General features: G+C 39.0%; 1 protein-coding gene across 3 annotated transcripts in view; it reads left to right on the forward strand.

Annotated features, from left to right (window-relative positions):
• The first annotated feature begins 328 nt into the window (after positions 1-328).
• Positions 329-25624, forward strand: part of TBC1D16 (TBC1 domain family member 16) — a 142905-nt gene continuing 117609 nt past the window's right edge. Inside the window, exons 1-2 of one of the 3 annotated variants that reach the window (XM_043963543.1) lie at positions 329-583; positions 3324-3421. The gene's annotated coding sequence lies outside the window, so the exon portion shown is untranslated. The remainder of the gene's footprint in view (positions 584-3323; positions 3422-25624) is intronic. The other 2 variants (XM_043963542.1, XM_043963544.1) reach the window with 2 other exon arrangements.

The following is a 25624-nucleotide window of genomic DNA, read 5'->3' on the forward strand; positions in this document are numbered from 1 at the left end:
TGTCGAGTCCGGGGAACCAGGGATGTGGTCCCAGGGAGGAAGCTCCTCCGATGAGGAAGGTCGGGGTAGAACGGTTTAGACAGGACCGGAAGAAGAGAAGGGCGGGGGATGGGTCTGAGGGACTGGGGAGAGGGTCCCCCGGCCGGCCCTTCCCCCACCCTCCGCCCCACCGCCTCAGTTGCCAGGGCGGTTGCTAAGGAAGTGTTGCCGGACCGGAAGTGGGAGGCCGGGTGTGGGGGGCGGGGCGGCCTGGCTGGCGCTTCTCCCCTTCCCGGAGCCGGAGTCGGAGCCGGATCCGGATCTGGATCCAGACCCGGAGCTGGAGCTGGGAGGGCGGGAGCCGGCACGGCCGTAGTGGCAGGAGGCAGGCCCTGCAGGCGGGCGGATCCAGAGTCAGGCTGGAGAAGACCGCAGCGGAGTAGGGGGCGGGCCGGGGGGCCGGGCCTCGACTCGCCTTTGCTTGCCCGGTCTCCTCCCCGCCCGGCCCCGCCTCGTCTTTAGGGGAGGAGGCGGTGGCGCTGGCGGGACCCGAAAGCCGAGAGAGCCGGAGACGAGTCCGGCTCCGTACGTGGCCAGTCCCGGGGTGAGTCTCGGGTCTGGCTGCTCCGGGTGGGCCGGGGACGGATGGGATGCGGTGTGGCGCGCTCCGAACCGGGGAGAAATGCAAGGCCGCCGGGCCAGGTGGGAGGTGGTGGGGTACGAGAGGGGTGGGCTGCCTCCTGGACGGGCCCAGAACTAGGGAGTCCTTGCAGCTGCTGGGGCGGGGGAAGAGAGAAGGAAGGAGAGCATTTAAGCTCCTACTGTGTGCTAAGCGCTTTACAAACAATATCTCCTTTGACCCTCGCCACAACCCTAAGACGTTGGTTCTAGTATTGCTTTCAATTAACAGATGAGGAAACTGAGTCCAGGAGAGGTTAAGTGTTTTGTTGATAGTCTCATTGCTAGTAAGTGTCTGAATTTGAACTCAGGGCTTCCTGACTCCAGGCCCACCACTCAATCCACTTCGGGTAGAGGCATCTTTGGAACCCTTGGCTCAGGGCTGTTGAATAGGACTCCTGGAAAGAGGAGTGATAGAAAAAGAGCAGCCCTGTGTGTTGGGAGTTGTGTGAGACACATATCGCTACCAGCGGTCCCAGGGGAGGTGGTTGTGGTAATAGTAGGATGGGAAATTTGGATGCAAGTCCAGTTTGGGGATAGGAGGTTCTCTTAGGGACTTGGTGTGAAGCTGGCTTTGGAAGGAGGCACCCTTACTTCAAGCTTTCCCAAGTAGGGAGATGTTTCTGAGTCCCTTTGCTTTGGCTGTAGTAATAGAGAATGTGTAGGAATAGTAACGTGTGCTTTGAGTTGGAGGTCTTTCTAGCGTTGTGGCACTGCTGCTGGGAATTCTAGGGCTGGGGTACTTGCCCCTCCCCCTTCTTTATCCAGCCATGTGTTCGTTGCTAGGGGAAGCCTCTCTCCAATTAGGGGGATAGCAGACTCCCTTTTCTCACACTCAGTTGCTCAATCATTCCCCCTTCCCCCCAGCTTCTCTGTGGAAATCGCTAATTATAGTCCTAGTTATGGCTCAAAAGTGTATTGGAGTACCTAAAAGGAGAAAGTAGGAAAAGAGATGCCTAATGTACATTTTGAATGCAGTATTGGGCATATTTTATTCCTATGCAGAGAGAAAGAATGCTATGGAAGAACCACAAGGAGCAGTAATAGAATTAATAGGCTTCATATTGATTCAGTAATATAATTTATAGCTACTGTTACTGTTGTTTGGGTGGGCCACTATTTTAAGTCTCATCAGAACACATAGCTGTAGTGCAATGGTGCTAATTAGACATTTCATATTTTACCTCAGAATTGGGCACTGCCAGATCAATAGAGCAAACCTGATCTTTTTTCCTGTGGTCTTTCCATTGCATATCTACTTCCCGTCAGTACTTCTCCCAGTGGATGCTAGTACCATCATTTAGTTCTGATGGAACCTCCGATGGGACCTCCAGGTCTTTTGCATTCATAGGGTCCCCGGGACATGTTCCTTTCAGTATGGTTTTTCTCTTATCCTCTTAGATCATACTTTGCCACTTGGCAAGACTCAGCCAGGAGGCTGAAAGCCATCCCTCCCCCCCCTTTTTTTTTTGACATGTCCATAAGCCATTAGCTCTTCCATATTAGCATTGAATTAGGGGACTCCCCTTGATACATCATACAGGGCTAGCAGCATCCTCTTCCCATATGGTCAGCTGAAAAAAGGGCAGAAAACACATGTGTTCTGTATAAACCTGTTACATATTTTGAAATTTATGAAGTATTTTTACTACATAGTCATGGTTTTACATTTATTGTTTTTCAGTGCCCTCTTGATGTAGTTTGTTGTTCCTTCGAACCATTAGTTGGCCTGTTCATGTTTGAACTGGGTGGTCCTTCTGCTCTAATTACTTTGGCTCTCCACCTAAGAAATTTCACTTCATTTGAGCCAGCATTCCTCTTTCTTGTTATTTCCTCCTTTTTTCTCCCTTATGAGCAATTTAAAATTCCTAAAATAATTTTGGAGCCCAGCCAGAACCCAGATAAATCTAGAAACTTTCATTTTCACATTCAGATATTGGCATCCTGTGTTAGCCTGATGCTAATTTGATTCAGATTTGAGTTGAAATTAGAAAACTAGCGAAGAAGAGAAGAGTTTGTCTTGAATGGTTAAATGTTTACTGCCTCTCTCAAGTTCATCTGAGAAGCAGGGCTAGATGCCAGAACTTTCATGATCTGATCCTGTGGATTGAATTTCTTTTGTACTTGAAGGCTTTTAATAATCTAATTTAGAATTAAGAGACATTGGAAAATGGCTCTCAACCATGTGAATGTCACAGGGTATGTTATCATGTAGGTGAAGAAGAAAGTTTGAATTTGGCCCTTTTTTTCACCTGAGGCAGATTTATTGTGTGACCTATATAGAATTTAAATTTTACCTATGACTTATTTTGTCCAGTGTGTAGAATAGTTTTTGGAACTCCTCTAACACAGATGTTGAAGTTCAATTCATTAATAATTGAGATCTTTGTTAAAAGCTTTTGAAGAATTTTTATTACTAATTCTAAGGTGAATCAGTGACTGGCTTATATTGTCCGTAAGTGAAAGTTGCCTTAAGGTGAACTGCCTAGATGAAGACATAAAGAAACCAACCTCAGGACATGACTAAACATAAATTCTTTAATTATCTTGGCTCTTAAAAAACACTTTGAGGGTTTTCTTTAACAGTTAATTTATTTGATCTTACATAAATTGTGGGGGAAAATCTTTCCAGCACTTTGCTTTATGTTTCACTTTATTTTTTTCAGGCAAAGCAGTATGGGATGCTATCTCAAGTTAGAAATTCAGCGACCATCATACCGTGTACCTCTACAAGCTCCTTGTGACAATATCCATCTATAAAGTGGTAAGAATTCACTAATCTCAGTGGGTTATCAATGATTTAACAATAGATGAAATGGAAAAACAGAAGATTTAAGCTTTCATAATCTACCTTTATCTTTTCTGATCTCTTTACCTTTATTTGAGTACAATGATGGTTGGGATTATCCAGATTTGGAATGCCTCACGCTTTTTTATTAAATTTACCATTCAGGTTAGGGGGAATTAGGGTGAAAAGACTTGGTAATTCATAATTCTCAAAACATGAATAATATTTAGCATTATTTATTAACTTCTGTAATTGTAGCTGCCTCTTATAGTTTTTTGAAGAAATCATAAGAGGCTAGATCTTGAACATGAAGTCATGTATTGGGTATGACTTAGTTGATATACTTCAACTTAATGGGTATGTATTTATTGGACATGGGAAGAAAAACTTGTCAGTCTGTTTTCTCAAATGTAAGGAAAAAGAAAGTATTCTCTGTTCTGTTATTTTAATTTTTTTTCTCTGCTGGACATTTCTGGTATTTGAGCTTTCATCTTAATACATTTTTCAGTTAGCTGCTCTGTGTGAAGCAGGTCCTTTGCCTTAACTCCTCAAAGGCTAAGAAATCTAACCTGGTTTGACTCTTGTATAGCATAAGGAAAGAAAATGATTTTCAAATAGCAGTCAGAATTTTGAGTATCTCTTTGTTTATGTATACATGTATACATAATGCACATTTTAATGCATATTTATTTAAATAATATAAAAAGATATTACTGATGATGCTTCCCTTATTTTTGTATGACTAGAAATGTAGCTGGTGGTCCTGTTAATTTATATACTTTTGGTTTATTTTACTAGCTAACTATTCAGTAGCATCAAGCTTAGTAATCTGGTTTAGTGTTTGGTCATTCATTAGCACCTAATTTTTTTTTCCATGTTAGAAGACTTTTGCTTCAAAAATATTAAGTGATGCCATTTAAACATAACATTTTTCCTAGGGATGATTCTTTTTGTGATGATTAAAAATATGAGGCATAATTTCTGGATGATTTAATAATTTTTATTAATATGTCTGACAGGTTATTAATAAAATGAGGTCTATGGCTATCTTCTTTGTGGTCAAGTCTCTGTTCATATCCCCTTCCAGTTGTAGAATGGCCATTATATAGCAATCAAATCTAATTGGTTAGCATTATTTAAATCTAATTGGTTGAAATGACTGGAGGTAGGTTATATTAAATGCATTCCAGGGATTACATCAGAGAAAGGAGTTGCAGGACCCTCTAGCCCATTTGGGCAAAATCTTTTCATCTAGGTATGGTTTAAATCTCATCTGTAACTTCCTTGAGCTGTCTAGACAAAAGGATCTGTCTCCACCCAAGCCTCTTTTGTTAGCATTTTACTGGCATCTCTTCACTGCCTTTCTTATGAGTCTCTTTTGTATAATGCTTATTTAAATGTAATACTCTGCAACTAGTGATTATAAGCACCTCGAAGGCAGGGATAATACTGAAGGCAGGGATAATACCGTACCATGTATATACTAGGTGCCCAATAAGTGTTTAAGTTAAAATGAAGTACTTCTCTTTGGATACAGCAGCAAACATACCATGTGCTCTAAATAGGCCTTGGGTTGTTCTTTGTCCTTCAGTCTTGAAGTGGACCATGACATGGGAGTGATGTCATGACTAGCATTGAATTGGATTTAAGTGAGGGAGGGCTGTGCAAGGTCACCAATCGCACTCTCTCCTTTAGAGTCATCTGGGTTCAGTGGCAAGATATAGATCAGGATGTCTGGAGATGGCCCTAGATGTTTAAGTCATTTGGGGTTGTCACACAACTAGTAAGTGTCTGAGGGAAGATTTGAACTCAAGTCCTTCCCAGCTTCAAGGCCAGTGCTCCATTCACTGTGCCACCTAGCTGTTCTAGGCCTTGGGTAGAAGCATGAAAGTAATATATAGGCTCATTAGCCAGGTCTTTAGTGTATATAACTAGTGTGTCTTTTTGAAAGTGTCTAGATCCTGATTTCCTTCTCCCTGTGTATTTCATGTATATAATTGCTTAAAGAGATGTAATATTTCTAAAGCTTAGAAGGGGTTAATTTCCTTTCTAATTGAAGATCTGAGTTTGATTCCTCCTTTGGGGACTTCCTCTGTGACCTGTGGTTTCTCCCTGCTTTCTGACTATTCCTTCTCTATTTTCTTAATCTCTTTGAGCCTTAGTTTCCTCATCTATAAAATAAGAGGGTTGATATCTGAGGTCTTTCCAACTTTCATATGTCCTGTTCTCAAAGTTCCTTGAAATCCTCAACAAACTGAAGTCTCCCTTTCTAGTCAATTTCACCCACTTTCCACACTGCAGATCTTAGCATTTCTTTAAAGCTGATTCCTGTAAGACAGTAAATTTGTAATTCCCTTTTCAAGGCACAGTTTCCTGTCTTTATCTTTCCACCTTTCTCTTAAGCCTCCCAAACTTACTCCTTTGCCCAAGGAACCTGCAATTCCTTGATTTTTTTTTCCCCCCAGTCCATCAACCCTGTCCTGGCTGCATTATCTTTTCTACTTGGTTTTGGCCCAATGATTCGCTATTTCAGTGATGTACAAGGTTTCCCAAAAGTCTTAATGCAGTGTTAAGCTTTATCTTAAAACTGTACTAAGATTTTTGGGACACTATTTTACATCTTTAAATGCCTTCTTGTCCTTTCTAGTTTCTATCCTGCTAACCCCATATGTTTGCTAATCATCTCTACTCCATCATTGCTAATTTTTTGAAAATTCTCTCTCCAAAGTCCCTTGTGATCAAAATGTGGCCATATTTAATGGCCTTTTTAGTTTTCTGTCCCCCTTCCTCTTATTTTCTCTCCCTCCTTCCTCCAGTGCTCTCTCTTAATACTACACATAGTCTAACAGGGTTATGTAACTAGTGGAATGTGAGAATGCTGTAGATAGAAGTTAACCTAGAGTTTAGCAAAGCATTTGGCAAAGTATCTCATTATTCTTGTGCCAAAGATGGAGACATATAGACTAGAAGGTAATATAAGTGGATTCAAAAGTGGCTTAATGGATAGACTCAAAAAGTATTTGTTAATGATTCAGTTTCACTTTGGCAGAACATTTCCACTAGAGTTCCCTGGGTGTCTATGTTTGACTCTATGCTGTTGGATAAATGCTGTCCATTTTCATCAGATTCACAGATGATAGATAGGAGGGATAGCTAACACAGGATAATAAAATTGTGATCCAAAAAGATCTTGACAGGCTGTGATCTTGGTCTGCATTAATGGAGGCCTGGTTCCAGAAATAAGAAGCTGATATTTCCTCTGTGCTCTTGCCCTTGTCAGACCACAACTGAAGTATTATATTCAGTTCTGGATTTCACAATTTAAGAAGGAAATTGATAAACTGAAGCATCTGGAAGAGGAAACCAAATGGTGAAGCATCTTGAATCTGAGTCAAACAATCAGTCAAAAAACATTTATTTATTAAGCACATATTTTGTGATAGGCAATGTGCTAAGCACTGGGAATATGGTGACAAATGAAATGGTCTCTGCTTTCAAGGAGTTTATTTTCTTTCTTCATTCATTTATTTTTTATTTTTTTTTAAGGAGTTTATTTTCTAATGGGAGGACAGTATATACATATATATGAAATGAATACAAGATAATTTTAGGAGGGAGAGCACTAGTAGCTGTGAGAATTAGAAAAGGTTTTGAGTAGAGGGATTTACAGCTGAATTTTGAAGAAAATCAGATTTCCAAAAGTAGAGGTGAAGAGGAACAAAGCTCCATGAAGGATATCTAATGCAAAGGTACCTAGCTGGGAGATAGATATAAAGTAGGCTAGTTTAGTAGGACTGAACTATAGAGTTTATGTATCAGAAGACTGGGATGGTAGGGACGGACCAAATTGTAAAGACCATCAAATACTAGATGGAGAAGTTTATACTTGATCCTTAAGGGAATTGGAAGTTATTGGAGTTTGGATATATTTAGGTGGTGGAGAGTGGCGTGACATAGTCAGGCCTGCATTTTAGGCATTTTAGTGCCAAAATCACTTTGGCAACTGTATGGAGAATGGATTGGAGAGGAGGGACCCAGTAGAAGGTTATTGCAGTCATCCAGGTGAGAATTGATAAGAACCTGAACTGAGGTGGTGGTAGCTGTATAAGTGGGGAGAATGGTATAAATGCAATGGATATTGTGAAGGTAGAAAGACAAGACTTGGAAACTAATTATATAGGTGGAATGAGTGAGAGTGAGAAGATGAAGATAATAATATGCACTTGACGGAAACAGAAATAGGTATCAACCAGAATTTTCCAGAACTGGTCTCTAACCTATGTATGGCTGGAGCTGCATAGAAACAGGCCAGAGACAGATAGTCAGGAATTAGAGAAGAGGGAGTTTATTTTCTAAGTGAGGAAAAAGGCTTGCAAGCAAAGTGAAGCTATATAGACACATGTGCCGGGGCCCCACTCCTAGTGTGGGGACTTGAGGCCGTGTGAGATCTCAATACTTACTATACTAGTGATTGCTCAATGAGTTGTAGCCCTAACAATAAGGGAGCAGCAAGCATGTGACAAGTTTGATTCACTGCAGGGCGTTCTGACTTTGTCCAGTGTTTGTCTTTGACCAGAGAACACCTGGTGAATTGTATGACTAGTTTAGAGGGTGAGATCATCCAGAGGGTGGTGATCCCAAAGGATTGTTGTTCTGCCAAGCTCAAGGCACAGCTTGCTAGCTCTGGAAACGGAGTCTAAATTTTACTTTGTCATAGGGAAGTTTGAAAGATTTGGTGGTTTGGGGGAGGGGAAAGGTAATGAGATCTGTTTGTGACAGGTTGAGTTTGAGGTGCCTCTCTAAAGGATATTTATTTCATAACGTTTAGTAGCTAGTTTGTGATGGGGGACTGGAGCTTGATCAGAGCCGGGAGTTGCAAAGAGAAAAATAAATGTAAGCACGTCAGGAAAGTCTTCTAACAGTATCCAAAGTGTTGTTTGGCTAATTTGGGATGTAATAGGTTTCCTCTCATTGGAGGTCTTCAGTCAAGAGACCTATTGACCATTTGTCAGATATGTTATAGTGGTTTGTTTTTTTAAGGTTGGACCTTATGGCTGCTGAGGACCCTTTCTGTTTCAAAACTTTGTGATTCTGTGGTTCTCTCTGCTTTCTGGGTGTTATTTCTCTTTTTTCTGTCTCAGCTCCTCATTCTCCAAAGCTTTATCATTTGTTCCATTCTTTCGTTGTGGAAATTGGCAACGTCAATTACTTTTCACCTCTATGAAGATGACTCAAAATAGTGGTCTCAAGCCTTGACCTTACCCGAGAATTCCAGTCTCATTTCTTAAGCTGCTTGCTGGATATTTATTTCCACCTGGATGTCCTGCTAGCACCTCATAATCATCATGTCCCAAATTGAACTGCCAGAATCACTTTTTTTTTTTTCCTGGCAGTGGTATCACCATTTCCCCACTCATTCAAGCCCTAAATTTCCATGCCATCTGTGACCCTTTCCTTTACTCTGTAATCGATTATTAGTGCCCTGTACCTGTTCACTCTTATCTTCACAATGTCTCTTGAACCTAGTAGTTTTGATTATAAGGGTATCTTAGAAGTAATCCAGTATGAGTATTTTCATTTTAATTCTGTTGGAATAGCCTAGCTACAATTAAGACTGTATTTCTTTTTTTCTTTTCTTTTCTTTTTTTTTTTTGTGGGGTAATGAGGGTTAAGTGACTTGTCCAGGGTCACACAGCTAGTGTCAAATGTCTGAGGCAAGATTAGAACTCAGGTCCTCCCGAATCCAAGGCTGGTGCTTTATACACTGTGCCACCTAGCTGCCCCCTCTATTTATTTCTGTAAAGAGTTTTTTGTAGTTATGTTGATAGCTAGGTGGATATAACATGGAGTCTGGTTTCAGAAAGACCTGAGTTCAAGTCCAGCCTCAGATATTTCTTGTTTCACAGGGTTGTGACAGCCAAATTATATATTTGTAAAGTGGTTAGTACAGTGCTAGGCACATGATAGGTGCCTAATAAGTACTGATTTTCTTCCTTCCTCATGCTCCTATGACTTGTTTTCTATTTGTATCCTTAGTACTTACTTAGCACAGTGCCTTGTTCATAGTAGACATTGTGTCAGATTAAATTTCAAGACATCTTAAACATCTTAAGTATACCTCTCAGGAACCAGGGAGAGGAGAATGTGTGGGGAATTGTGGAGAGCATAAATATCTTTCTCTTAATTTTGTGGTATAATGGTTGCCCAAAGAGTTTGGCTTCTTTTAAACTTGATAACCTGTTTTGGCTATTTCTACTTGAGTGAAGTTGTTATCTCAGCGTCTAGAATGCTCAACCTCCTTGGAATAGAAATTGTAATTCCTTGAGGCAAATTGTGCAATAAATGACCTTTTTGTAAATGTTATTTGGAACCATTATTTTCCACTGACATTGAAATAGGCTTTATTGTAACAGAATTAATTTTACTTAAATGGACAATACAATAGCTAAGAGCCCATGGATTAGCTGCTTCCTGGTGATACCTCTGTTTCAGACTAGCAGCAGAGCTAGTTTTTGGCAAGATAATAAATGAAGGAAAATTTCCTTTCAGTATCGCACTTTCTGTTGTCCATTTCTCCATATGCCAAGTGCCCTTCTGTTGGTATCTGGTTGCTTAGTCTCCTGCTGTGATACCTCATCTAGCCTTGGCTTACCTAAGCAGTACTTGGTATTAAAACAGCTACTTTTATTAGGCTCAAAATTTCAAAAATACATTCCTTCTGGTTGCCACCAGATAGAAAGCTCCCTAGAATCTCTAGTTTCCTTCAAAACTTATCTTAAACACCACCTACCACCCCACCCTACAAATTGCCTTGTATTTATTTTGTATATACTTATATGTATACATGGTGTGTCATCCATAGAATATAAATTCTTTGAGGGCAAAGACTTTCATTTTTGCCTTTGAATCACCAGAACCAAGTATAGTGCTGGCACATCATATAGGGTTCAGTAAATGCTTATTGATAGTTGAACTGATTTACATTTAGACTGTAATAGCATAGCCTTTAATTCCCCAGAGCATTTATTTTTTTGAAAATTAAATTTTATTTTTTATTAAGTCATCAACAAATGCAAACATTTCAATATACAATGACAAAAAATAAGATTCAATCAGTTAACAAGTATTTATCCTTCAGGGTTTCTTTTCTTTTTTAGTGGGGCAATGAGGGTTAAGTGACTTGCCCAGGGTCACATCAAGGGTCTGAGGCAGAATTTGAACACAGGCCCTCCTGAATCCAGGGCTGGTGCTTTATCTATTGCACCACCTAGCTGCCCCCAGTTAACAGTGTTATGGGTGCTGGGGATACAAGTATGAATTATAAAACAGTTCCTATTTAAAATGAATTTACAGACTAATAGAAGTAGCAAGTACATATTTTATATATATATGTATATAAAATAAATATAAAATAAACATATAACTATATACATACATACATACACAAAGTAGCTGTGATTTTCTGGGAGCAAAGGCACTAGCAGATGAAGAGATCAAGAGATACTTCATTGATTTTTGTCTGAATACATCTTTTTTTTTTTTTTTTGCAGGGCAATGGGGGTTAAGTGACTTGCCCAGGGTCACACAACTAGTAAGTGTCAAGTGTCTGAGGCCAGATTTGAACTCAGGTACTCTTGAGTTCACCAGGGCCTGTGCTTTGTCCACTGCGCCACCTAGCTGCCCCCTCATCTTTTTTTTTTAAATAAAAGTATTTTATTATTTTCCCATTACATGTAGAGATAGCTTTCAGCATTTGTTTACATAAGATTTCCAATTTCAAATTTTTCTCTCTCCCTCCCTCCTTCCCTCCCCTAGATAGCAGGCAGTCTGATACAGGTTTTATATATATATACACACTTATACATATACACACATATATACACATATACACACTTATACATATACATACATATATACACACACACACATACACATAAACATTAAACCTATTCCTTCATGTCTGAATACATCTTAAGAGAAGAGAGAGGGATTCCTGAGACAGAAATAAGGGAGTGCATTGCAGGTCTGGGGAGTGTTCAATAGAAAGGCATAGAATTGAGAGAGTAACAATTAAGGGAACAGTGTGGCTGAATTAAAGTGTGTGGTAAGGGAGTAATATCAAATGAGGTTGGAAAGGCAAGCAGGAGCCAGGTTGTATATTGCTTTAGAAGCATAGGAAGCCAATGGGATTGGTTGAATAGGTGGTGTAATATGGCTAGATCTGTACTTAAGGAAAATTACTTTGAGAACTATATAAGGTATTAGAACACAAGCTCCTTGAAGCAAGGTACTATTTTGCTTGCTTCTACTTGTATGCCTGGGACTGACTAACACAGTGCTTGGCACATAGTAAGCTCTTAATGAATGCTTTGTCATTTATTTATTATATGAATTGTTTTCCTTTTGTTTATTCTTCTGTTAATATATGTCATTCTAGGTTTCTCTGAATCTGCCGTAGCCATACAATAGTATTCCTTTATGTTGTGTAATTTAAGATTCTAAATGTGGATTCTAATCTGTTCCTCCAGTTTGGGGGAAACTGACTAAAAATCACTGATAAAACAAGTTTAGGTTTTTAAGGGTTTATTGGAAAATAGAAAGAAAAAGATTGAGAACAGAATTCTAACAGCCTGGCATTCCTATCTTTCCTCAAATTTCCTGTGAAGTCCTCTGTGCCACCACCATCAAGTCAGGAAGCCAAAAAAGGCCAGCGCTCTCTGCGCAGGCTCCCTTTCCTCCTTCCTGTCTCCTCCCAGACCATAGGAGGCTCCTCCAGTTGATTGGCTGGTACACTTGATAGACAGTACCCATGAGCAAACGTCATTTCCTGACGCCAAGGAAAAGCCACAATGCCTCTGAGGCATTTTCCTCATGGTGGAGCTCTCCACAGCAAGTCTCCAATAGGTGGCGTCATTCCAATCATTACAATGTTCTTATGACATAATTTGTTTAGCCATCCTACAGTTGATGGACATTCCCTTAGTTTCCAGGTCTTTGCTACAGTAGAAAATACTGCTAAAAATATTTTTGTGAAAATGAGGCATTTCTCTCTGTCTTTGATGGTTTGGGTTGTACAAGCCCCTCTTACTGGAATTAACAAAGGGTATGTATATTTTAGTGATTTAAAAAATATACATAATTCCAAATTGCTTTCCAGAGCGGTTGGACCAATTTATAGCTCTACCAAGACAATATCGGTATGTCTTTCCTCCCACAGTCCCCTTAATAAATGCAATTTTCTTCTTTTCTTTGCCAATCTTATGGGTGTGAGGTAAAATCTCCAAATTGTTTCAATTTGCATTTCTCTTATCATGTGTGATGGGGGAGCATTTTTTTTAATGTTAGTTGTAAAAAAAAATCTAAAGGAAAAGGAAAAGAGCTTTAAAATACTTAAGAATTCAGTGACCAATCATGACTCTAAGACTGATAATGAAGCATGCTTCCTACCTTTTGGCAGAAAGATAACAAATTAGTGGTTGTAAGAAATAATTATTAATAATAAATATCTTGTAGTAATGGCAGAAATTAGGCATAGACCAACATCTTACACCTTGTACTAAAATAAGGTCAAAATGGGTACATGATTTAGACATAAGAGGTGATACCATAGGTAAATTATGAGAGGAAGGAATATGGATACCACTGCCAGGAAGGAATAGTCTACCTTTCAGATCTTTGGAAAGGGAGAACAGTTTATGACCAAACAAGAGATAGAGAATATTATGAAATGCAAAATGGATGATTTTGATTATATTAAATTAAAACGTTTTTGTACAAACAGAAGCAATGCATCCAAAATTAGAAGGGATGCAGAAAGCTGGGAAACAATTTTTATGGCCAGTACTTCTGATAAAGGCCTCATTTCTAAAATATATAGGGAACTAAATCAAATTTATAAGAATCCAAGTCATTCCCTAATTGAGAAATGGTCAAAGGATATGAACAGGCAGTTTTCTGATGAAGAAATCAAAGCTATCTATTCCCATATGAAAAAATGCTCTAAATCACTATTGATTAGAGAGATGCAAATTAAAACAACTCTGAGGTACCACCTGACATATCAGATTGGCTAGTATGACAAAAAAGGAAAATAATAAATGTTGGAGAAGCTGTGGAAAAATTGGAACACTAATGCATTGTTGGTAGAGCTGTGAACTGATCCAACCATTCTGGAGAGCAATTTGGAATTATGCCCAAAGGGCTATAAAGCCGTGCATACCCTTTGACCCAGCAATACCACTGTTGGGTCTTTTCCCCAAAGAGATCATAAAAAAGGGAAAAGGACCCACACGTACAAAAATATTTATAGTTGCTCTTTTTGTGGTGTCAAGGAATTGGAAATTGAGGGGTTGTCCATCAATTGCGGAGTGGCTGAACAAGTTGTGGTATATGAATGTCATGGAATTCTATTGTGCTATAAGAAACGATGAGGAGGAGTTCAGAGAAACCTGGAAGGACTTGCATGAATGAACAGATGATAGTGAGATGAGTAGAACCAGAAGAACATTATACACAGTATCATCAATACTATATGTTGATCAACTGTGATAGACTACATTCTTCTCACCAATCCAACAGTACAAGAAAGTTCCAAAGGACTCATGATGGAAAAGGCTCTCAATCAACACACACACACACAAAAGAACTGTGGAATATGGATGATGATTGAACCGTACTATTTCTTTTGTTTTTCTTGCTGTCGTTTTTCTTTTTTGAGGTTTTTCTTAAGGTTTTTCCTTATTGCTCTGATTCTTTTATAACATGAAAATGCAGAAATATGTTTGTTATTTTGTGTGTGTGTGTGTGTATAATACCTATATCAGATTAACTGCTATCTAGGGGAGGGGGAAAGGGAGGAGGAAGGAGAAAAATTTGAAATTTGAAATCTTATATAAACAAATGTTGAAAACTAAAAAAAAAATAATAATCTATCTTGGAGGACCTTGGATCTTCCCTTCTTTGTCCTCTCTTCCCTCCACTCAAAGGCAAGGTCCTTTGAGAGAGTTCAGATCTCTCCATCTGGGTCAGGCCCAACTCCAGCACACAGGGAATCTTGTGTGGAGATGGATCAGTATATCCAGATAACTGAAGGCTTCTCTATCCAGGGTGGGCATCACTGGGTGGAAGGGGTGGTCCCTTTGAAGAAGAGGACATTATTTGAATCCAGGGCCTGAGATAATCTCTCTGTGTGGGGGTCTTGGCCCCATTGACCACACCTACCGTTTCAAGGGTATATAAGTTCTCTGCCCCACCACCAAGGGCTCTTTAGTTTGAGAGAGGCAGGCCATAGACCTCATTTTATTAATGATGCACTGGCAATAAGATAATTAAATTACCCAGATACTATGTCTCTCATTTTTAACTGTCACATGGTAAAAAACAAGATGTACACTTTCAGTCATGACCAATGTATTGATTTGTTTTACCTGACTTGTTGTTATAAGGAAAAGTTTTAAATTTTTACCTTTAACTAGACCCCACCATCCATCACCTCAAGGCTTTTTTTCCCCCTCTATCTTTTCCTTTTATTTTTGATGATAGCACAAAGAAAGCCTGGTGGTTTTGTGAGTTTTATATCCTGCTTTATATCCTACTTTAATGGAGTTATTGTTTCAGTTGATTTTTAATTCAATCAATTAGGTTCTCTAAGTAAACCTTTAATATTAGCAAAAATTAATAATTTTGTTCTTTGTTTAAGCATATTTTCACAATTTCATTATTTTGTCTTGGTGCAATATCTAACATTTTTAGAACTATATAAAATCAATATTGGAGAAACCTTTGCTTTACCCTTGATCTTATGGGAAAGGTATTTATTATTTCTCCATTATAGATAATGCTAGCTCTTGTTTTTAAATAGATATTGTTTATAATATTTGCTTGTGATTATTTCTTCTCCTACTCTATCCTATTTCCTAAACCCATCTCTTTCTTGCACCTTTCCTGGATATTTTCCTATTGCTTTTAGTGATGTACTTATACACTAAACTGTATTTTTTCCCCCTCCGCTCATTCAGTTTTATAGTTTCATGAGATGCCCATTCCTCATGTTTGCATAATCTAATTTTTCTCCCTCAAGATCGCAACCAAGTTATATATGTACAATCCACAAAGTGTTCTTTTTATCAATTCTTTCTATGGGGATGGATAGTAAGCTTCCTCATTAGTTCCTTGAGATTGTCTTGGATCATTGCACTGCTGAGAGTAGTTAAGTCATTCACAATTGCTCACTGAACAGTACTGCTGTCACTATGCACAATGTCCTCCCAGCTCTGCGCACTTCACTATACATCGATGTTCACTCGTCTTTACAGGTTTTTCTGGGATCATCCTGTTTGTCATTTCCTATAGCACAAGACCATTCCAACACAATCATAGCACACCTTCTTCCGTCATTCCTTAATTGATGGACGGTCCCTTAATTCTCAATTCTTAGCCTCCACCAAGAGTTGCTATAAATATTTTTTGTACAATTTTTCCCCCTTTTCTCTTTTTCATGATTACTATTGTTAACTGTTTCCCTTCCATCCTATTCTCTTTCCCAAGATATTTATTCTATTATCCATCTTCTTTCATCCTATCCCTCTTCAAAAGGGATTTGCTTCTGTCTGTCCCCTCCCCCACTCTGCCCTTCCTTCCTTTGCCCCTCTCTCTTTATCCCCTTCCCCATCTATTTTCCTGCAGGGTTAGAGAGATTACTCCACCCAATTGAGTGTGTACATTAATGGCTCCTTGAGCCAGTTCTATTGAGATTGAGGTCTTTGAGCCAATTCTGATGAGTGTTAGGCTCATTTACTGCCCAGATTAAATAGATTATTCCACCCAGTTGGGTGTGTATGTTAGTCCCTCCTTGAGGCAACTCTGAGTTTAAGGTCTTTGAGCCTTTTCTGATAAGTGTAAATTCATTTACTGCCCTGCTCCTCTCCCATCTCTTCCCCTACTCCATAAGCCTTTTCCTGTTTCTTTCATCTAGGATTTCACCTCTGCCCTTCCCCGTCCCCCAGTGCATTCCCCTCACCCCTCAATTTAACCATAAAGATGTCATCATGGGGCAGCTAGGTGACACAGTAGACAAAGCACCACTCCTGGACCCAGGGGGATCCCAACCAAAACTTGGCCTCAGACACAAGACAGTCACCTACTGTATGACCCCAGGTATGTCCCCCAACTCCAATATTTTATAGTTCTCTAGGGTCTTGTATTTGAAAGTAAAATTTGTCATTCATTTCAGGTCTTTTCATCATAAGCATCTGAAAGTCCTCTTTTTCATTGAAGTCCCATTTTTTCCTCTGAAAGATTATGATGAGTTTTGCTGGGTAGGTGATTCTTGGTTGTAATCCTATTTCCTTTGCCCTCTGGAATATCATATTCCATGCCCTCCAGTCCTTTAATGTAGAAGCTGTTAGATCTTGGTGCTATCCTGACTGGGGCTCCACAGTACTTGAATTCTTTCTTTTTGGCAGCTTGCAATATTTTCTCCTTGACCTGAAAGATCTGGAATTTGGCTATAATCCTGGGAGTTTTCTTTTTGGGATCTCTTTCAGGAGGTGATCAGTGGATTCTTTCAATTTCTATTTTAGCTTCTTCTAGAATGTCAGGGCAATTTTCCCTGAGAATATCTTGGAAGATGATGTCTAAGCTCTTTCCTTGATCATGGTTTTCAGGTAGACCAATAATTTTCAAATTATCTCTCCTGGACCTATTTTCCAGGTCAGCAGTTTTCCCAGAAGATATTTCACATTGCCTCTATTTTTTTATTCATTTGGATTTGCTTTAAAGTCACTGGCTTCCATTTGTTCAATCATAATTCTTAGGCAATTCTTAGGGCTTTCATCAGAGAGCTTTTCCATTTGGCTTTTCAAGCTGTTGACTTTTTTCTCATGTCTTTCCTGCATCACCCTCATTTCTCTTTCCATTTTTTCCTTTACCTCTCTAACTTTATCTTCAAAGTCCTTTTTGAGCACCTCTATGACTTGAGACCAATTCATATTTTTCTTGGAAGCTTTAGATATAGGGACCCTGATGTTGACATCTTCCTCTGAGAGTGCCCCTCAGTCTTCCTTGTTACTGAAGAAACTTTCTATGGTCCTCACCTTTTTCTGTCAGCTCATCTTGCCTTTCTTTTACTTGACTTTTATTTATCTATCTATCTATCTATCTATCTATCTATCTATCTATCTATCTATCTATCTATTTATATATATATATTTTTTGTGGGGCAGTGGGGGTTAAGTGACTTGCCCAGGGTCACACAGCTAGTAAGTGTCAAGTGTCTGAGGCCGGATTTGAACTCAGGTACTCCTGAATCCAGGGCCGGTGCTTTATCCACTGCGCCACCTAGCCACCCCCTTTACTTGACTTTTAACTCCTTAAAGTGGGGCACTGTTTCCAGGCTGCAGTATCCCAAGCTTAAGAAATCCCAGGTGGTATGATTTAAGGAGGATCAGGTTCTTCACTTGCCTGGCCTGTTTCCTGGTCCATAGATGACTCCAGACCAACTTGCTAATCAACCAGCTTTTTGTGTCGTGGTTGTTAGCTCTGATGAGCCTGTGCCCCTCCCCAACCTGAGCCAGTGCTACTCGAGCCTACCTCCTGTTTCCCAGCAGGGGTGAAAAACCCAAGTTCTGCCTCAGCACCAGCATATACCCCTGTAGTCTCCCCCCCTGCCCAGGGCTCAGCCCACTCACCAGACTGTGAGCTTAGTTCCAGATGACACTGGTGCTTTACCTGATTCAGAGACCCTGGGGGTCTCCTCTGGTGAGGCCTTCCTGGGCCTGGGTCTGTGTCAGGGTGACTGTGGGGTTGGGGTCAACTCCTGTATCAGCACAGCAGCTCCCTCCTTCTGACCTTCCAAGCTGTTCGATAATTTCAGCACATTCTTCTGTGAGTTTTGCTGCTCCGGGCATTTTCCTATGGCATTATTTGGATGTTTTTTGGAGCGATCATGTCATGAGTTCCAGAGCTCACTGCCATCTTGGCTCCGCCCCGGAAGTCTCTCTTTACTCTTTCAAAGCAAGTAAAACAACATAAACCTAGCTTAAAGCCCTGAATTTCTTTTTTTATTTCTGCACCCTGTTTTACTCTTAAAGATAGTGGGATTCTGAAGGGACCATAGTCTCTTCTCCCAATTATAATGAAAGCACTTGATCATCATTTAGTTCCTTTAGATCAGGGCTTCTTAAACTTTTTCCACTCATGACCCCTATTTGCCCCAGGAAATTTTTATGTAACCGTGTGTGTGTGTGTGTGTGTGTGTGTGTGTGTGTGTGTGTGTGTGCGCGCACGCGCATCATATGCATACAAAATAGGTATACAAATCTAACATTTACTGCCAAATTTTTTGTGACCCCCACATGTGGGGTCGTGAAACACAGTATAAGCTTTGCTTCAGATTGTTCAAATGTGTTTACTTTTCTTAATGTCTCTTGTGGCTTATATTTGTAATTCAAAAAGTCTGTACAGCTTTGCTTTTCTCCCAGAATGACTTCTAATCTATTAAAAGTAGGAGTTCTTAACTTTTTTTGTATTATGGACTACTTTGTCTGGTGAAGCCTATAGACCCCCTCTAATAATTATGTTTGTTTTCAACATTTATAATTTAAGGATATGCTAAATTTCAGTTAGGGGTTAGTGAAAACAATTTCCTATTCAAATTAAAGGACCCTCTGAAATTTAATCCCAGATTAAAAACTCATAGGGAACACAACTAGTTTGAGCAATCTCTAAATTCAGGTTCAGTTTTAGGACAAAATGAGGTACTTGAAAGTCATTGAACATTTACAAAAGGAGGTTTACTTTGCAAGGATAGACTCCATATGAAAACATTACTCACATGGGCTTCAGAAATCCAAATCAGGGGCCTAAATTCCACATAGCAAGAACTTTTTATGCTCTTGGATGATAGAAGCTGTGTTAGGGAAGCTGGGACCTATTAAGTTCCAGGGACAACCTTGTCCTATTCATTTTGGCTGGGGAATAGGAGGGGTGGGTAGGGAAAAGTGGGGCTGATCAAGTCAAAGGTGCAGGATTTTCTGTCATCTTTTAGGTAAAGTCTCCTCCCTGTGTTGTGGGTGTGGGGAAAGAAAATATCAGGGAAATGCTGGTCCTGTCTCATAAGGGTCTTCTACAGCAGAGCCACAGAGCATTCAGAATTTGTCCCAAATTAGATTAAAATAAAATTGGGATACATTTAATAAAATAAAATACAGTGAAATGCAGATATTGGAGCCCTTGGGAATTCTTATGTATTGGCACTGCTTCCCCCCTTTTGACAGCACTGTTCTAGAGCACCAGCCACTAGGACTGCAGCAGGGACGCTTCTGGCATAGTCAATAATTGTTTTTCATGCATTGGGTTTATCTCTGTGACCAAGAGATTGTAAGCTTCTTGCGCACAACCTGTCCTGCGATATAAATTGATACTGAGGCTTTTCCTGTACCACCACTCACTCAATATTCCATGGCACACCTTCTAAACCCTCCCTCTTCCTGACTTGCACATCCAGAATCTTTGTCCCCTTAGAGGCTTTGGTGGAGGGACTGCTAAATAAGGATTCTCCCTCATGTTCAACTCTAGGAACTCAGCCTTACCCATCAACTCAGCCAAGGGATCCCCTTTCTTCCAAGGAAATGAGTATGTAGCAACAGCTTCATTTCCCCCAAGGTGAGATAGTTAGTAATTGGTTCCTATCTTTCATAGTATAGTTGGGGAGTAGCCTGGGAAGCTCCAGTCGGAATGAGGCCGTTTTTCCATCCATGATCATCCTGGTTTGGGAGTCAGAGTTAGATGTGGATCCAGGCCCTGCCAGCTGCCCCATCTGGCTCTTTGGGCTTGCCTCTGGTTGCCTTCACATGCTGGCTTATTGGCCTTGAAGTTTACCTTCCAGAGGGTGCTGAATGTTCTTAATCTGGTTTTTAGCCCATTTCCTGGAGGTCACCTATGTTGGAGAAAATTCTGTACTCTGTTTTTATTAATTCATTATTCTAAATTGAGGCATTTTTCTTTCCAAACTGTTGGTCTTTTCATGCTCTCAGAAAGTCTCTAACCAAGTCATTTTGAAGCCGTAACTTACAGGATTCTTAACAAGGGAATTTCACAATATGATAAAATCAGTTATGCACTTCAAGGTAAGGTAAAATGTACTTTATGAACTAGAACAAGTCACTTTTTACCTTTGGTATACTCTTAGAGAACCATTTTTCTAAAAATATCAGATCTCATTGACCATTCTCTTCAAGGTTTCTCCCTTCTAACTGCTCAAAAATGAACAAAATCATTTTGTTAGAGGAAGTAATTAAAGGGGGGTTTTACCTTTTCCTTGATCCCTTTCCTTTCAGATCATAGAGGAAGAGGCTAGTTGGATCATTCAAAGGTCACCAACCTAATTATTTAAGGGAGGAGGTTTTCTTGAGCTGATTTAGAGGGGAGTAGAATAGTGCTTCAGAATTGATAATAACAAAAACTGATAAATTTTTGTATCCAAGGGCTTCAGACTAGATAATTTTTTAAACTTTCTTAATATTACAAAAAGAGGTTCCCCTTCTACCCCAGTTTGTTTCCACACCTATCACTAATCATACCAATCCAAGAGTGGCATTGGCTCTGGTGCCTTGTAATATGGTGACGATTTACATATGCTAATTCTTGTGATGAAAGCTCTCAATCTTGCCTCTAAGCCTGGAAATGTCTATCTCACAATAGTTATTGAGTAACTTGTACACAGGAAACCAAACACCAGGAGAAGAAGAAGCCCAGCAGCACGTGTATTGCCATGTGCCAACAAGCCACCCATGGGGGTGCCTACTTGTTCTATCATTTCCCTTTTCTGTGATTTGGTTTATGACATTTAGAACTAAAACGAATACTCTCACTCTTAAAAAAGGTTTATTGGTGCTTTTTTTTTTTTATGGTATTGTCATTTCTTCCCTATCCTTGACTAGATCCCCCCCTTCTAACAAATACAATCAAGCAAAACAAATGAACACTTTGGCCATATTTGAACATGTATGCCTCATTCTGTACCTATATTTTACCATCTTCGTCAATAATTCCTTAATAAGGAACTAGACTTCATTCTTGGCCTTCTGAAGTCACCATTGTCATTTAATTCATCACAGTTTTCTTTATACTTTTATATTCATGTTCTAGAAATAAGTTCTGGTTCTACTTGTTTCACTCTTCATAAATAAGTTCAAGTAAGTGAATTTGTCTAGTTTCTCAGAATTCCTAATAGTTTTTATTTCTAGGGTGCAATAATAATCCATTATATTCTTATTCCAGTTTATTCAGTCATTCCTCAATCTGTGGGCACTTAATTTTTTAAATTAAAATTTTCTTTATTTAGAATTTTAAAAACACCAAATAATACAAGAATTTCCATACATGGTATACTGTAGAAAAAGTTTGTACACGAAACTATGACTCTCTTACATAAAGCTTTCTTTTCCTTTTAAATATATAATAAATTCAGCATGTAAGTTTCAAAGTTCATTTGCTTGGCTGTGCTTCCTTCTATTCTCTCCTGTGAATTAAATTTAAAATGCTTCAGTTTTTTTGGGCAGCCGTATTACTGTCATTCTTTTCTCCCCCCTTGAAAAAAGGGAAAGAAAAACCTTTATAACAAAGATGCATGGTTAAGGAAAACAAAGTGCCACATTGGTCATGTTGGGAAGTGTATGTCTCATTCTGTGCTTTGAGTCCATCACCTCTCAATCAGGAGGATGATGCTTCATCATCAGTCCTGTGAAATTGTGATGGATCAAAGTTCCTAAGTCTGTTACAGTTGTTTGGTTTTTTTAATGATATTGTTCTGTAAATTGTTCTTCTGGTTCTGCCCATTTCATTTTGCATCAGTTCATAAAATCTTCCTAACTTTCTCTGGAACCATTCCTTTCATCATTTCTTACAACACAATAAAATTCTGTCACACCAGTTTGTTCAGCCTTTCCCTAATTGATGGGCACCTCCATTGTTCACCATTATCTAACTGTAACAAGAGCTGCTATAGTATTTTTGTCTACATAGGTCCTTTTTTTCCCTTTGATCTCTCCAGAGGATAGGCCTAGTAGTGATATTACTGGACTGAAGGATATGCACAGGTTAGTATAGCATTTTGGGGATAGTTGCAAATTGCTTCCAAGAATAGCTAGAACAATTCACAGGTCCACAAAAGAATACATTAGTGTACCTGTTTCCCTATGACTCTTTCAGTAATTGTAATTTTCCTTTTTTGTTGTCTGATAGGTGAGAAGTGGAACCTCATGTTTGCTTTAATTTGCATTTTCTGATATCAATGATTTTGGAGTACTTTTTCATAGAGATTTTATTTGCTTCCATATCTTCCTTTGAAAACTGCCTGTTCATATTCTCTATTGGGAAATGACTCTTGTTAATTTATAACAACAGGTTTGGATCAATTTCTTTCTTCAATATGAGACCCTTATGAGAAAAAACTTTCTGCAAAGATTTTCCCCCCAATTAACTCTTCTAACTTTAATTTAAATGGTTTTGTTTATGTAAAAATTTTAAAATATTTATAGGATCAAAATTATCTATTTTATCTTCTGTGATTCTTTATCCCTTCTTTGGTCATGACTATTTCTCCCCTAACCATAGTTATGAAAGGTAATCTGATTTGTTGATGTGCTTTATGAAGCATTGCTGTCATTTCCTGCTAAATTCCCTTTCCTCACCACCAGTGGAGCCCTCCCATGTGATAAATAAACACATCTTAGCAAAACAAATCAACACATTCACCATGTCTGGAAAATATATGCCTGTATTCTGCAGTTGTAGTCTGCAACTACAAGAGACCGGAGGCATGTTTTTCTCTTAGTATTCTGAAATTATAATTGATCACTGTTAATCAGAACTGGTCTTTGAGAGTTGCTTTCCTTAACATTGTTGTATTCCTTATTTAACTTGTCTTCCTCATTCTATTAATTTTATTCTATCTGATCATATCTAATCAGCCTTCCCAGATTTCTCTAAGTTCTTCGTATTTGTTATTTTTTATGATTCAATATTATATTACATTCACATTTCGTAATTAAGTTAGTCATTGGCCAGTTGATGAACCCGCTTTGTTTCTAGTTCTAAGCTATTACAAAAAGTGCTACTATAAATATTTTTGTATATTTGGGACCTTTTTTCCTTAGTGTAGATACCTGGTAATGATATAACTGTGTCAAAGAAGAATTCAGTTACCCTCACTTTATTTTACTGAAATAGTTTCCATCCTTAAAGGCCTAGCTTGTGTCAGTTCTTCAGATAAATATTCCTTGATCTCCCCTAGGCTGAAGTAATCATTACTTAGAACCCTTATTTTTCTGGTGAGAGTGACCTGACATGTGATTTCATCAGTTAAAGGGAATTTGTGGTGTGGAAATGCCCTATTCCAGTGCTGGTCTGAAGCTGTTCTGCTATTTAGAGTTGTTTGGGTGCACTGAGGCATTAAGTGACTTGACTAGGGTCACATAGCCAGTATGTGTCAAACCTGGGTCTTGAATCCAGGTCTTTGTGATTTCGAGGCCAACTCTATTATTCAATGTGCTATGGCTGCCTTGCCAGATCTCATAACCCTATTGTAATTTGTATTATAATTTAGTACTTTTATAATCTTTAATTATATAGTGCTTTGAGGGAAACAACTCTTTATTTGCCTTTATAACGTTAGTACCTTGAATCATTTACATAGCAAAAAGTTAAATTTTTTGGAATACAGACCTTTCTTGGAAATTTTTGATCAAAACGCCAGTTATAGCCATATCACTAGCAGAATGAAAACAATAAGCCCACTAAGCTTACACTTCACTTGGGGAGAAAAGACTAACACATGGAACAGTAAAAGATAACATAGTCAAATGTCAAATGATGTATAGAGGCTTATGTTTGAGGCTTGACTCTTCCACTGACTGAGCTATATGTGACCTTCAGCAACTCATTTTTTTCTCCCTAGGCTTCAGTTTTTTCCTCACTAAAATGATAGACTAAATGATCACTAATAGAACTTTTAACTCTAAAAGTAAAGTTTTATTGTTAGTCTAAGACCTAGCTACTCCCCCATAAAACACTACTGATATGACCTCCATTTCCTAGGCATTTGGGGGAAAGTTTTGTTATGGTACTTATATTATTCAGGTTACAGGTAACTAACTGCTTCCTAGAATCATGCTGCTAGCTACAGGACTTAATCTTGCTTCCCTTGACTAGTACTGACTTATGAACCTTCTCTAAGGATGTAAACTCCCTTATGAGGAAGTTTACTCTGTTAGATAAGTTCTTGGCAACACTTTTCTGAACATGTAATAGAAATCACTCACCAGATCCTTAAAACAATGTCTGGTTTCAGACATGTGGCTCCTATAAGCTGTCACAGTGTGGATACCTATTCAGAATCTTTGTTTCTCCATATTTCACCCTGGTATACCTCCTGCCCTTTGCAAATGATACTGAGAACAAATGAGGCATTCATTGCCCTCTGGGAGACCGTATTATTCTAATCCATACTGTTTATTTTCATTGTTTTTCTTGCTAAAGCATGGGAATATACAGGTTAGCACTCATTCCTTGCCAGACCCTTCTTCCATCACTCTTGGTGGCCCTGACTCCTCCTGTGCCCCTGTCGTGCCCCTGTCCTTCCCCTTTCCCCCATTATCTTTTTTAACTTCTGTATCTATCCTCAGAGAACCACCCCAGATAACAAGCTTTTTAAAATACAAAGAAGAAATAGAGGGGGAAAAATCATAAAATACCATCAACACATAAAAAAAATCTGAAAATATATGCAGTATTCCACATTTGTGAACAGCAGCTCTTTAGGTGTGGGAGTTTTCTTTTCATCCCTTCTTTTGAGCCAAGCTTGTTTGTAATTTTGTAATTTTTCATTTTGTTATTCTTTCCCTTTACATTTTTAAGTCATTTATTGTTTCTGCTTATTTTATTTTGTATCAGTTTATGTATATCTTTCCCTTCTTCTCTGTCTCCCTTTTCTTATAGCACAGTGGTATTTCCTTACATTTATTTGCCACAATTTATTTAGCCATTCTCCAATCAGTGGGCATCAGTTTTGTTTCCAGTTCTTTGCTACCACAAAAAGTGCTACTATAAATAGTTTGGCACCTACAGGGCCTTTCTTTTTATCACTGAAGTGCCTGGTTGTGGAATCTGGGGAGGCATAGA

The sequence above is a fragment of the Dromiciops gliroides genome, chromosome 4 (genome assembly GCF_019393635.1).
Source record: "Dromiciops gliroides isolate mDroGli1 chromosome 4, mDroGli1.pri, whole genome shotgun sequence".
Lineage (NCBI taxonomy): Eukaryota > Metazoa > Chordata > Mammalia > Microbiotheria > Microbiotheriidae > Dromiciops > Dromiciops gliroides.